The sequence below is a fragment of the Apis dorsata genome, unplaced genomic scaffold, assembly GCF_000469605.1.
Source record: "Apis dorsata unplaced genomic scaffold, Apis dorsata 1.3 scaffold_131, whole genome shotgun sequence".
Classification (NCBI taxonomy): domain Eukaryota; kingdom Metazoa; phylum Arthropoda; class Insecta; order Hymenoptera; family Apidae; genus Apis; species Apis dorsata.
The window spans coordinates 212,655-226,743 of NW_006263424.1; the positions used below are offsets into that span (position 1 = coordinate 212,655).

The following is a 14,089-nucleotide window of genomic DNA, read 5'->3' on the forward strand; positions in this document are numbered from 1 at the left end:
GTTCAAGATCTTGTACAATTTAATATTAATGGAAAAACATTGAAGGGTTTTATTATCAAATAATATTAATTGTACAATGTTTAATGAAAGAAACTTTTAAATAGTAGTTTCACGATGAAGAACTTTAATATTCAGGTATCATTCAATCGTGTTAAATCAATCAGTAAAAAAAACTTTTAAATGTTTAATCTTAGAGAGGAATTTAATAGATATTATCCAAATACCGGCACGAATGAATTGTGAATAAAATAACTACATAATTTTCGACCAATGATATTACTAATTCGCTGCAATTTGTTTGAAATGATTATTCGTTTTCAGATATGGAAATTTTGTAATCGGGAATATTATTACACGTAGAAATGGTCAGTTATCTCATTCAAAACAATCCAGAATATTGAAATTAACAATTCAACTGATGATAAAGGATATCTTCTAAATATTACACGATATCACAAAAAAATTTGCAATACTTTCAATTCAAAAAATCATTCGATCTTCGTTCATTGAAATTATTTTTCCAGTAAATCCATTCGTTTCGAATCGTAAGTTATAAAAATAACCAGAACAGCGAGAAAATAATTAATATGAATGATAAAATTTTACTTTCACATTAGATTTTTATTACAAATCTACTTTGAATGGAATGATTTCTAAAATTAGGAAATGTTAACATCGCTTTTACGATCCTTCACCGATAACACGCATCATGACATTCGTTAATTTCGTTTGTATTATAATGGATCTATTTACGATTATTATAAGCGTACTGTTACAATACCACATGTTGTATGAGACATAACATAAGCCACGGAAATATATTGGGTAGATTTTAAAACCTTCGCTTGGAAATTCATGTTCATTAAAGCCGTGGCAAAATGGGGATCGAACGTGTTTGAATGGCCCCGGGTTAATTTAGGACATTAATCCAGAACAAGTATTCCCAGTTGTAATAATGTGATGAATTGCCCACGATTTAGATGAAATGAAACAATAGGTTCGCGTTGAATATGTAATTACACGATTAACAAGCTGAATGTCGATATTCGAATGATAGAAATGATAGGAATTTAAAGAGAAAAATTTGGAAAAATAAATATATATTATGCTTTAATTATAACATGATTGGATAATCCTGTAAGTTTCTGGACACGTGTTAATGATAAAAATAGGAAATAATCGAAGAATTGAATTTTGTTAAAGGGAAATGATTTAATTGGATAAGTTAATGAATATTTTTTTAGAATAGAAAGAATAACTGTTCGAATCACAGAGGCTTAATCTCGTTCGTTTGTCTCTGTCGAGGCAGTAAATGATATTTCGAATGAATTTCACAGATGACCATCGATACATATGCTGTACTGTTACGTAGAAGACACTGACAAATGATGTTCGATACGAGAGATCGACGATGACTGTGTCGATCAACGTCGAGGATGCCTATTACAACAGAACGACAGGATTTTTTTCTCGTTTGTACAAATGTAAAACACGTTCCATTACATAACAGAGTCTATTTAACTTTCTTCTGTTGAAATATATTTGACGTATAACGAAATAAATTAAAATTGAAATACGTCAATACTTAATTATTTCACAATTACTATTAACAGTACAAAAAATTGCATAGAATTTTCTCTCGAGCAAAAGAAAAAATACCACCATATGATTATATGATATATTGATGATACCATCAATATTGAAAAATGTCAAAATATTCAAAAAATTAAATTTCAAAAATAATCTGTACATCCCACATAACATATGAAATTTCGCGAGATTACAATTGCACGACGTTCCATTAATTCGTAGAACGAATTTTCAATTCGTTAAATTATCGACAAAATGGAATATTTTTCAGAAAAACAATCTACAGATCACACGCAAAGTTTCGCTACAATTGTGTTCCATTAATCCATAATAGGAAAGGACATTCACGATTCATTAAATTATTCGCTTTGATACAACGATCGCTGGCAGAAGTTTCATTCTCGAGGGAGATAAGATGCACGCTCGCGTGTTCGCCAGTAAATCCGCGTTGCTCTCTCTGAATTAGTTGCACCGAATCCCTGTTTTTCGAAATGTCGCGTAAACGTGACTACCTGGTTCATTGATGAATATGGAAAGTAACTTGGGGAATGAATTAATTATGATTCGATTATCTTGAGCGAACGAAACCGGAACAGTTATTAATCTCTGTGAAATATGATACATGAAAGAAGATTAATTTTATCATTGATCAAGATATAAAATATAGATGATCAAGATATAAAATATATATGAGAAGCTGAGAATCATAGTGATATAAATCAGATAAAAATTATTATAATATTTAAGAAGAGAATTTATTTCTTGAAATTTCATATTCCCTAAAATTAATTTATAACTAATATATTGAAATATTAAATAATTTAAAAATAATGAATAAAATTATAGCACAATTTTTTATTAGATTTCTATGATTCTCAACCCTTTGTATATTAAGATACAATATTAAAGATATGGTAAGTGTCTCTAAGTAAGTATCACGAATTCATCTCATAAGAGACATAATTATCTACAAATAGCTTATACTTTATTTAAATTCTTCTTTGCCCAATAATTCCACCTGAAATCACATTTCATCGATTCATAATCCGATATTCATTTTTGTTTCCATGTATTTCAACAAGTTCTCGAAGAAAAGAATTCACGCGAGAAATCCGCGATGAATCATCGGTGTTCCACGACGAAAGGAAACGCTGCCACCAATAATCTGTTTTGTAAATCAACCGCGGTATACACGAGCGTAGCAGGGACGATTCCCATGTAGATCCACGCCTGGAAAACATGAATAATGCAGCCAGCTCGTGAAAGTCTTCAAGGTAATCGTCCTGAAACGGTTTCCGCTTGTAACCGGAATCTCTTCTCCTCGAGACACAGAATTGACGGGTACAGTTTGAAGATCGCACGAGGAAACACCGTCGTATAGTATCTTTCCATACTTTCCTTTCCAAAAATCGATTCATGGTTGATGAAGGGTTAGACAGAAAGAGAAAGAGAAAAAGATAGAAACTCACAATTGGATGTTGATCATGATAAGTGAATAAATCGCAATAAATCGCAAATGAAATGAATATTTGTTTGGGAAGTTTCTGGGGGATATTTGGAAAGTGAGTGCTTCGATTGATGAATCAGAGTTTTATTGGAAGGCATTCATGGGTCGGAAAAATGTTCAGCGATCGAACAGTTTTCAAACGAATGTAAACATGTGACGACGATCCACGGAATATTTGTAATGGAATGGAAGTTTTCTTATTCGTTTGACGAAGAAAAATAAAATTGATATCGTTATCAAATATTTAAGTTTATAACATTCAATTATCACAGAAATAAAATTAATATTAGAAGAAAAATATGTATTTCTAACAAGTCAATTTTATTCATTATCACTTGTTGTTTTTTGAAATTTTTGAAAATTGATCCAATTCGAGTGACTAAAGCACAACAACGTGACGGATTCGAATTACAAAACAGCACGTCTCGTACAATTTGAGACGTTCTCAGAGTGTAATTTCATTAGACAACGGCCAACTAACCGCGTCAAAGGAAACGGTTAACCCGAATTCTGGAATTGGAAAATGTGGTCGGTTCTCGCGTAATCGAGTAGATTCGATTGAAACTCGGTGTAAGTTACTGCCGCTGCAACCGATAAATGCACGCAGAATGCGACCGCTTGGAGGCTGCGATCCGATAAATCATGGAAAATCAGTGAAAGACTTTCATTTTAATCGGACGAATGCCAATGAATAATGTGCGTTTAATCGATCAGTAATTCGAAAATTCGACCTCAACATCTGTCAAATACCATTTCAACTACCTAAAAATAGAATTTTACCCAATATTCTAATAGAAGCACTATTCCAGAGTAAATAGGTAAATATTCGAGAATATATATTTTATCTTTGATAGTTTAATTAATAAGTTTTCGATTTTTCTAATTTTAAGATAATTTAAAATTCTGATATTAATTCACAGGTAATCACTTCATCGATTTGTTTCGATATATTAATAATAGTGGTAAAATAAAAAAAAAATATAGGAAAAATTGAAACGAAACATGTTTATTAAATTAATAAAAATCAAAGAGCTTGAAGGTATCGAATATTTTGTAGCACGCATAATACTGTGTGCGTATTTAAAAAAAAAAATATATAAAAATATAAAAAAGAAAAAATACGTGTGAAAATACATTGAGCACGAAATATTCGAATAAATATTTAATAATTAAAGGAGAAAAGTTGACTGGAATGCATGTGCTCATGTAAAAAAAGTGCTCATGTAATTTTGTATCTTTATATGTAAAATAAGCTTATCCTACATATTTTACTTTACTTATTAATTTATGGAGCAACGAAGTTATTACATTTGATTGGATGAGCATTTTCTGATTCCATTAAATAAATATGAATTATTGAAATATGAAGAAACATAATAACATTTCGCAATAATACTTTAGATTATAAAAAATATTTATATTATATAAAATATAATTTTTTGATCATTATCAAGATTTAAGTATTTTTACAGTAGGATTTCAATTTTTTTTTCTTCTAAATTTCTTTTTATGAATGTTAAAAAAAAGTTTTCGATAATAATATTTTATTTTTGTTTCAGATTACCAATGAATTACAATTTAATCTTACAATAATAACCTTTTTAATTTTATAAGTATTAATAAAAAGAAGAAAATTTCTTCCTTTAAATATTTTTCTCAGCCAATTAAACGATTATAGCAATATTATTTCGATATTTAAAAAAAAAGAAAAAGAAGACAATCCATTCATTATTTCTACATTCAAATGCAGATTAACTCTCTTTGACACCGGAATCCTTCTCTATATTCGGATATCCCCTTAACAAAGATAATAGGTACCGAATATTCGAGCCAAAAATTGCTTTCAGAAAATCACGGGCAAGTTGTCTGGCCGGTTCTGTGTCAGCAGAATCGATATACCTCAGTCAACGGGGCCGATACAAAATCGTGGGCGGGAAAAAGATGAGGCGGATGAGAGACATGGGCGGATTTGCATGTCGATGGAAAATCGATTCAAGCGAAAAACCGATGGCCAACCGGCAACATCCATTATGGCCGCCGCAAAATAAACAACGCATTCCGCCGTGATGAACTCGTTTGTCTAATCAGAATCCGGCTGTCAACCGATTCGACGACCGATTGATATTCCTTTTTTTCCCTTTTCGTGTCCACTTTGATGGAGGAACAATCACGGACTTTGCGATTAAATACGGTGGGAATGATTGGAGTGGGAAAAAAAAGAAACACGAGTTCCATACGACCTGTGCTCACGTTTGCCGTGAGAAGTCACGGAAATATTGATCTTTTCTTGGGGATATATTTATCATTGGTTGTTTGAAAAAGATATTAAAGTCGTCGAAAAAAAACAAGAAAGGAGATTGTTCGACATATCCACTGTAATTTCATAAAGATATGATCAATTTCCGGAGAATCCAATATATAACCAATATAAAATACAATTTTTATTAATATGAAACTAATATATAATACAATACGAAACTAATATTTTCAACCAATATAAAACACAATAACTTTTTGATAATAATAAATAGAATTAAAATACAATATTTTTAAAATCTATAAAATATTATTGTTCCACGAAACTCTGTATATAGAGATTGGAAAACACGTGGAAAGCTAAACCATCGAATCGTATCGAATATTGACGAAAATATTAATCACGGAACGAGGCAATTTTCGAGTTCGATATCGAACTGGATAAAGTATTATTTTTTCAAGAATGTTGCCACGATTTGTTAGTGGAACTGATTGTGAGAGGGTCCATCGAGTTTCCGTCTGCAACGAATTCCATAGTCGAAAATGCGATAGGACAAATCTGATGGAAAATTTATGCAAATCTGTTTAAACAGACCGTCATTTATATAGATACGAAGTTGTGGATTCAAACAGATTTCGATGAATTTGAAATTTTGATGAAGAAACGATCGATTTTGACTGTAAATATCCGCAAAAAAGCTCGGCCCTTGAGTTCGATATCGATTTTCGATCGAGCTCTTTTATTTTATTTTATTATTATTTTTTTTCATAAAAAAATGCCGATTTTTTACGATCATGGTTCTCTATTTTTTCCCCTTCTGTGACCATATTCGAAGAAATGATACGTGTTCTCGATTTATGACGACAATAAAAAAAAGCTGATTCGGTGGGAGAGGAATCTTTTACCAATTCTTCTTTTTTTTCTTCGCCTTCCATCATCCCCTTTAATTTTTCTATTTCATATCGTATTTCGTCGATTACCTTCGAGATTACATTTTATTCGTGATAATATTCGGAAAACTTTCAAAGCTATGAGATCTTATTCGCGATATATTAGATATCTGAAGACTAAAACTTTCAATTGTTTGAGAATATTAATCGAGATTTTCTTTTCGTGTCCACTTTGGGGATTTATCGTTCTATCAATTTTGTTAAGTGATAATTAAAAGGCTTATTATTATTAGAATTATTATTAAATTATATCGAATTAAATTACTATGCATAGCAAATTAAAAAAGAAAAATACGTATTCACACTTTCACAATCATAATGAACAAAAATAAGAACTACGAAAAGATCATAAAGAAAATCTCCAAATTATATTAATAATAACAATGTATTTTTAAAGAGAAACTAGTAGTATGATTCTCTTAATTAAATCGTGTATAATTAATCGTTTAACGAACCACGACATACACGTAAAGGACAAAAACCACCACTTCCTCCACATGCCAAACAGTTTTTATTGCTATGTATCGCGTACGTGACTATGTGTTTTTAAACGTGTATACTGAAACATCTAATTACGTTGCTTAAATCCACGTGCTGCTCTCGTTTGTTCAGGGTCGTTGCATTATCTCGTGTTTTTCACCCCGAGGGTGTGTGTGCTTTTAGATTTTTTTTCTTTACGGAGCCCTCTTTTTAGAAACCCTCTTTTTAGGAACCTTCTTCTTCCTCTTTTTTTTTTTTTTCTTTTTTTTTTACACGATCGTTTTATCGATTTACTTCCTGTTGTATCTCTAAAATATTTAAGATCCTCGTAACATCATACGTATGTCGGATTTATCTTTCTCTCTCAGTTTTCTCTTTTCTTTTTTTTTTTTTTTCCAATTTCATAAAAGCAGTTTTCATCGTTTCTGTTTTCTTCCCTTAGATAAAAAAATAAGCTTTATGCATTCTACCTATGCGTGAACTAGAACGAATTTAATCGATCGAATAATTTCAGGGCGACAGGAAATGATTAATGCTTTTCGGTTCATACAAGCCGGTAGATTGTTTTCTAACGATCCGGCTGGCACGATGATCGACTACCTCTTTATCTCAATATCGTTCAATGGGCCGTGATATTTTCGAATGAAAAAACGCCGCCATTAATTTTATTCTTAAAATAACGCTGTCACTGTAAGAATAATTATATCGGCGGGAAAATCCGAATAATAATTCGATATAAAGGTTTCCTTTAAAAAAATGTACTTAGAGAAGAACAATTACGAACGAGATTATCTCTATTAAATCCACATTGATTTCGTATTTCGTGTTTCAAACACCGCAGAATAATTGCATTTTATTTTCCCTTCCATTCTCTATTATCTCACTTCGCATCAGGCCAGACTAAAAAAATAAATAAATAAATATAAAAACGCGAAACATCTAACACGAAAAATCTATTTTAATTTACATTCCATCCTCCGTTATTTCCATTCACAATTCTTCTCTTAATGCACTCTTATTCCACGTAAAAAAAATATATAATGTTTATAAATCACGCGTTTTTAACGAGTCACAAAAAAAAAAAAAAAGAAGAAAAGCTTTGCACGCTCTTCCTCATTTTCATTTATCAGTGTAATTGAAACCCATTTACATGCCCAGATATTTCCATAAAAGATTTTACGCTTCGCACTTCATTACTGCATACGGCTCCCATGATGTAACACGGTTAAGTACGTTTCGCGATTCCATAATCGCGCACAATTCGCGTCATATCCGAAAACGGTGAGAATGAAATTTTCACGCGATGTTGTGCAGATGCTTAATAGAATTATGAAAATCGTTCACGGAATGGCGCGTGTCCCCCACGTTTTTACGCGCGTGTCACGGGAATCACGTACACGGATCCATGATCCACTGGTGCACGTTAATTACCGCAACGCGGTCATATAAATTACGCGGTCACAGATAAATTTAATGAATGTTTACCACCGTCAATGGCCTGTCCACAATGTTTCCCTCTAAATCGTCGCGCGCCCACATTTTTACCGTGATACAGCGTTTTTGATGGGAGTAAATCTTCTCGCGTGTCGCCAAGTTTTTATAATTGATTGATGATGAGGTAGAGAGGACGGTTTGGATGGTTAAATGAAACGGGGACGAAAAATTTGGAATTTTTATCGATACCTGGATAATGTAGTCTTAACAGTTGATAATGATAAGAGATCTTTGAGTTTTCCTTTTTAATTTCATTTTCATAACCGAGTATATAGATATCTTTAATCATTCAGTAGCCAAAGATAAATGCATTATTCAATGGAAGTATTCGATCTTTAAAATTAATTAAGTTTTTACATTTTTCGATTACTTGTTGCCTGTTCATAATAATCGATATTCGATATAAATAAAGAAACAAAATCTTTTAGAAAAATGATTCTACTTTAAAAAGAGGATCGAATACTTGTTGCTAAATGTTGATAGCGATCAGAAATTTTCAAGTTCTCCTCTTCTAAAAAAATAAATGTGCTACTATTCTCAATTATACGCTCGCACGCAACTTGTTGCTGCTTCCAAGGCAGCAGGATTCTTAAGCCCGTATTCGCGTATAATCGGTAATAGGGCGATAAGTGATGAAATTTAAAGTGATAAATCGTGGCATGTTCAGCAAAGGCGAAGGAGAAACGAAGCTCGAGCAAATGAAGGAACGGTGAATACCTAATTAATGCGGGAAGCGCAATTATCTTTGTAGCCTGACGGCAGGAATATGCAGCATTGTCGTGAGAGCGGCGTGATTAAATTCACTGAACACCAACACCGACACAAGGATTTAGCCCCTGGACCTAATCACTATCCGCCAGTGTTGAGGGCTTAATGGCTTGCACTTGAAATACCGTTTCACCGTGCATGAGAAGAGTTAACTGGCGTCCCTGCGCCGGCTAAAGAGTTTACCAGGTGGCGTTACATTAAGCTTTGTTTAGCAGTTTCGAGGAATCGATCGCCCTGTAATTCCAATCATCGGTATCGAAAGCTCGATCAACTTCGATCGGTGCACGCTCTAAAGTGCGTGATGGTATAAATAAATTTCGTTCGACGGTATGTACACGATGCGTTGGATTACAGAGACGATCGATCGAAATCGATACGTCTGGTCCTGTCTAAAGGACGAACTGGAAACGAGCGGTTGGATATGTGTCAACTTGTGAAAAGATACCAGAAAAGAAAAAGGGAAAAAATGAAGGGAGAGAGAAATTGAGAGAATGATCGAATTATAGTAATATATATATAAAGAGAGATTAGAATTTTATTATATTCAATGATTAAATGAACTTTTATCTAAAGGAGTAAATAAAAGGAGAGAGAGTCTGATATAATGATAAATATTCATCAAATGAAGTAATTTTTAAAAAAGAATTAATTTACTGGTAAAAATTCGTGTATTGTTATTAATAAGATAATATATAATAAAATTCCGCAATGAAGATAATTTACGTGCTATTAGGAGAATTTTTAAACTCCATTAAAACTATTAATTTTAATTAATATTTATAATAGGTATTTTTAAATTTTACTATTATCTGCAAATGTATATTCTGAATAATAAAAGACAATAATAAATTCCTCAATCATTTAAAAATATTTTAAGATTGATAATTTAGGTGATATATTATTTTATAAATCAAATAAATATCTAACAAAATCTTTAGCATAAATGCATCTCTGGATTGGCGTTACATTATTTATGGTTATTAAAAAACCAAATATTCTCGACATTTATATAATCTATCAAATTAAATAATGAATTTCGAGCTTAGATTGTGAATAGCAACTTCTCCCTTAAGAATTAAAATTCCAAAATATGTAACACAAAATTTAACACAAATTTTCTGTCCATCGACGCTCTTTGAAAATCTTCAACATCATTAAGGAACGTGTTCGCGCAGAATGGATCCATCGTTTATGCGATCTACAAGATGAACGATAAGATACATGAGAAGATAGTACGATCTTGTAACATTCGCAAGCATAACCAATTGCCACGAAATAGAATATGGTTTCAATGTTCTCTGGGCGATAGGTTAATTTCGCGTAACAGTCATGGTTAGTGCAATTCCAACCAACAAGACTGTTGTAATATCTATAAGGATGCAAGACCCATATCGATTTCCAAGAAATATAATATCAATTAAATGAATTTCCTTTCTCGAATCGATTATTTCTACTCCATCACGTTTTAGTTGATGTGTTATAATCTACCACTTATTGGAGAACGAGAAAAAGTATTTTATACATATTGGAAATTGGGGATATAAAACGATGTTGAAAGGTTATTTGTTTATAATTCTATTAGAAAATTTTTCTATAAAAAAAATTCCTAAATTTTTATAATGATTGAATGATTTTCCAAATTTTTTAATTCTTTCTCTTTTTTTTCAGAAATCAGAAAGAAGTGTTCTTGTTACTCTTTTATATCAAGCGTGTATAAATTATAATACTAAGTTTTATTAATAAAGAATTGGCAATCAAATTGACTAACACAAGCACTATCTAAAGTTAGATAGTTGATGGCTATCGTTGCATCAAGTTGCTTGAAACTCTTGAAATTGATTCGAGATCTTCCATGATCATCCACTTGATCTATATCGTATCAATAGCATGGATAGCGCCTTGTGTAACGTGGCCACAATGCAACGTAACAGAATGGCGATTCTACGGTGTGTTGGCCTCTTTGATGCTGAAACTGACATTGTTGACTTGTGCTTCGAGCGTTTCGACGTTGACAGAGATGAGATAGAAAATTGAGTTTTAAATCCTACGGGTGAAAGAGCGAAGTGGAAATTTTTATTTTGAAATAGATTGAATTCGTGATATACATTTACAATTATAAGATCGAGATGTATAATCAAGTTGTTTTTCAAAACAACAGAAATATAAAATGGAACATTCATTAAAAAGAAATACGACTTTGAGAAATATCTCGTAATTCGACCTGTGTCGAGAAAATTGACATAATCTATCTCAGTCTTTTTTAATTGGAATTATTATACTGAAAGAAAATAAAAGAATTGAGAATCAGAATCGTGGAAATCTATTAAAAGTCAGTGTAAATAAAGAATGTACAAAACAATGGTCTGGTTCGTAAACTCGTGGAAAAAATTTGTAAAACAACCGCACAATGCTCGAGAAGTCGAGAAAAATAAGTTTTCTTATTTGCAACCCAGTTTCAACTCGAACAAATACAACTTTGATATCTCAATTTGCATACGCGTGTGAACGTCGTGAAAAATAAAACGATCATACGAGTTTTTAATATCGAAGATTATCATTGATTAAGAATTTACATTCAATAATTCCAAAAATATATTTTCGATGAAAAATCGTACTTTTTTGTTTCTTTTCCTATATATTTATCTTGATTTTCAAAATTTCAGGTTAATTGAAGCGGAGGATGGTAATCATGGATGATCGAAAATCGAATTAATTAAAAAGAATTAAAAAAGGAGTTAAGTGGAACGTCTTGGTACTTTTTATACGGATAAAAATGTCTGGAAAAGAAGAACTCGTTGAGAGGAATAGAAATCGGTCTCATTTTGCAGCGATGAAGAGAACGAATCGACGAATGAAACTAGGGAAAAAGATTATTTGGAACAATTCTTCGATTCGTCTAATACCAATTTTACCAATTCGAGATCAATTTGCGGGACGTGTTTCGTTGTTAAACAAAAGAAAAAGAAATTTTCAAGCGTACTTATATCGAAGATTATCATGGGATGAGAAACGATGAAACTTTCTGGATTGTTGTAATACGTAAAAGAGTGTAACTACTGAACTAGAGGATAATTTTTGAACGAAGGTTATAAAGATAGTATGGAAGTTGAGTTTGAACCAGTAATGGTTGAAAGATTAGTAACGATGGATTGGCAAAAAGTTTGGAGGATCATTACATGGATCAATATGTTACACGTATGAGATTCCAGTTTAATGATCGATCTTGATTTTAACAATTACTTTGTTAAAATGAAGAGAAATATTCGACAAATGTTTGAAGAAAATATATCTATTTTTTCTTTTAATACAACATCAGTATGATAAAATTATTAAGATTTTTTTTTATTATTCATCTTATTTCCTTTATATTAAAACATTATTTCACCATTTTTCAGGATATATTTTTTGCAGTCGTCTTATCGTAAAATTTCAAGAGGTCTTTTTGAAAACGTGGCTAACCCACCGGAAAAGGGAATGAAAAATTTTTGCTCTGAAATTCAGGAACCGTCTTCAAATATGCATATTTCAAGGCGCGACCTCTTGAAAGGAAACGACGAAAAGTACCATTTTCTTACTTCTCCGTTCTTTTACGAATCAACTTTGAATTACACAATCTTATTTTAATCTTCCACACCTTTTTTTTTTTTTTCTTCTCCAATATTACGTTGTAAGATCTAAAATAAATTATTAGAAATTAAAAATCGGTTCTTCTTTCTTTTTCCATGATATTAAGCGAACCATCCTCATCCATCCATTTCTCGCTTGTTTATTCCAAGACTGTTAGCCAAAAAACTTGTATGTATCCCTTAAGCCCGCGCCACGGAGTTTCTAACGGAAACTTAAAGGAGATTAAGACCCGATATACGTGACAAGTATTTGGCGTGGATCAACCGGGTGTATGGTGCAGGCGGCCAAAAATACTTTCCACGTAATTCTTGGCCGGCCAACTGGAGCAATTGAACGAAACCGAAGTTGCCGGCAAACCCTTTGTAAAGTTGAACGGGAGCCACGCAGAGATTTTAAAACGAACCATTCCATTACCATTCCAACCATGAGGGTGAAGATTTAAGCATTACAAGCATTTTTATCGCTTGTAAACTGGAATGCCTCAAGAAAGCTGTTTGATCTTGTTTGCCACTCCCGTTCCATCGAATTTCAAGAATATATTTCAATTCGTGTAAGGATTTTACGTTCGTTGAAATAATTTTAATCTTCCCTGTTTCGAATAAATCGACATGATAATAGTGATAATAGGAATTTGATTGGAGACGATTAAATTTCTCGACGAGGAAATTATTTCTTTTTTCTATCGACAAAGTATTAGAATTAGTATCGAATATTTATTTCTAGAGAAACGAGGAATATTCGTTGCATTTTTGGAGCGATAATCATTGACAATCATCGCGTAATTTTTAAGTGGAAAAGTTTGACAACTTTTGGCAATCGTTGAACGATATATCTTCTCTGGGCAAAGACAAGACGCTTATGGGATATATCGATTTCTCGTCCAAGTATTATCAAATCCCACGATTTATTACCGCAACGGTGGTAGGATTTTTCAAACGTAGCAGACGTTTCCTTGGACCGACCGTGTTTTCATTGAAATATCCATAATGGATGGACACTTGGACTGACTTCGATTATTGATTATGAATGTTTCACGAGCAGAACGAGAAAATCTAATAATTTCCTCCAATGGAAATTAAATACTTTTATCATTCAATACATAATTTTTTTCTATTCTTAATTAAAACTTACTATTCTCGAACAATTACTATAATCCATTAGTTTAATTGTTATAATAGTTCGATTCACCAAATCACAATTGTTAAAACCTTAGAATTTTTCTTCAAGAGAAAATATTTATTTCAACGATTTTTCCATCCACGAAAACAGGAACTCTATAATTCACCGTGATAAATTCGCTTCGCTCCATCGAACGCGCAAAGCATATTCTTCCCAAAACATTCCTCATCGAAGATCAGAATCAGAAAATATCTTCAATCTCCAAACAAATTTCTCGATTTAAATCATCTCGAAGAT

The 14,089-nt window shown here is 32.0% G+C and overlaps 1 long non-coding RNA gene across 1 annotated transcript; it reads left to right on the plus strand.

The window, feature by feature from the left end:
• Positions 1-11,716: 11,716 nt before the first annotated feature.
• Positions 11,717-12,747, plus strand: LOC116185219. The gene is made up of 2 exons (XR_004150022.1): positions 11,717-12,361; positions 12,442-12,747. It is a non-coding gene; the product is annotated as an uncharacterized LOC116185219 (long non-coding RNA).
• The last annotated feature ends 1,342 nt before the right edge of the window (positions 12,748-14,089 follow it).